Source organism: Pygoscelis adeliae, unplaced genomic scaffold, assembly GCF_000699105.1.
Source record: "Pygoscelis adeliae isolate BGI_AS28 unplaced genomic scaffold, ASM69910v1 Scaffold15, whole genome shotgun sequence".
NCBI lineage: Eukaryota > Metazoa > Chordata > Aves > Sphenisciformes > Spheniscidae > Pygoscelis > Pygoscelis adeliae.
In genome coordinates, this window is record NW_008824988.1 from 4773125 (window position 1) to 4774398 (window position 1274).

At 46.5% G+C, this 1274-nt stretch overlaps 1 protein-coding gene across 1 annotated transcript in view; it reads right to left on the bottom strand.

The window, feature by feature from the left end:
- PHF14 (PHD finger protein 14) overlaps positions 1-1274 on the bottom strand; it is a 180426-nt gene that overhangs the window by 170302 nt on the left and 8850 nt on the right.

Consider the following 1274-nt stretch of genomic DNA (forward strand, 5'->3'; position numbering starts at 1 on the left):
TCCTCCGCCCGGCGCTTCCCGGCTCTGCCGGGGCCCCGGCGGGAAACTAGGGCGGCGAGCATCCCACCAGCGCTGGGATCTCCCGTGGGGAGAGGTACGGGTAGTCCCTGAAGTCAGGAGCACTTAACACAAAGTCTCAGTGCAGACCCATTCATTCTCAGGGGGGTGCCTGTTCAGGATCTCCGTCATTATGAAAAACAGCTCAAAACCCAGTCTGGCGCTTCCTCCGTTCCCCCGTGTGGAAACGAAGCATTATAAAACTGCTTTTATTTAACCCCTATTCTAAGACCTGAGTTCCTTGTGGGCTTCATTGCATTGTCAAGCTTATTCTTGCACTCTTGAAAAATAGCAAGCCGTTGCATTAAGAACAAAAAGAAAAAAAAACAAAAAACCCAGGGGTTTTTGTTTGACCGCATCACACGAGTCCAGGAGCTAAGCACAAAACCGAATGGTGAGAGATGGATGGTGAAGGAAAGCAATGCAGGGCCGTTGCCTTTTGCAAAAGTCCCAATGCCGCCTCAGTCGCAAGAGCCACCCCCAGCCCCTGTGCACACCCGGTATTGCCAGTCCCACACGTAAAAGCTGCACAAAACCTTTATGAAGTGTTTAAAAACACCTGAGGCAATAATCTGTTTTTTGGCTTTTTCCCCAGACTTGTTTTTGTAATTAGATGAACGGGGACATCTTAAAGAATTGATGCTCTGACATACTGGTATGACTTCAAGGGCTTGAGGATCAAGAATAGTGATAAACATGAAAGCTTGCAACAGAATTGTAAGAGCATTATTGGAAGGTGTGTGTTTAACGATGGATAAATGCACGTACAGTCAAACTATTTCTACAATGAAGCGTGGAGGGAAGGAAAAGTTTGGCAAGCATACGGTCCATGACAAGAGCCTGCGCTACATTTAGCACAGCTCTGCGTGTATCACCCATGCAAGCCTTCCCCAGAGCCAAAACACCCCTTGGTACTGCAAAGACAGGTAGCGTGTTATGGGTGTATTAGTCTTCTTTTTTAAAATAGAGCATAGAGATGGCCAGTTAGTGTATGATATAATCACAGAATCATAGAATCATAGAATCATTAAGGTTGGAAGAGACCTCCAAGATCATCGAGTCCAACCATCAACCCAACAACACCATGCCCACTAAACCATGTCCCTAAGCGCCTCATCTACCCGTCTTTTAAATACTTCCAGGGATGGTGACTCAACCACTCCCCTGGGCAGCCTGTTCCAATGTTTAACTACTCTTTCAGTAAAGAAATTTTTCCT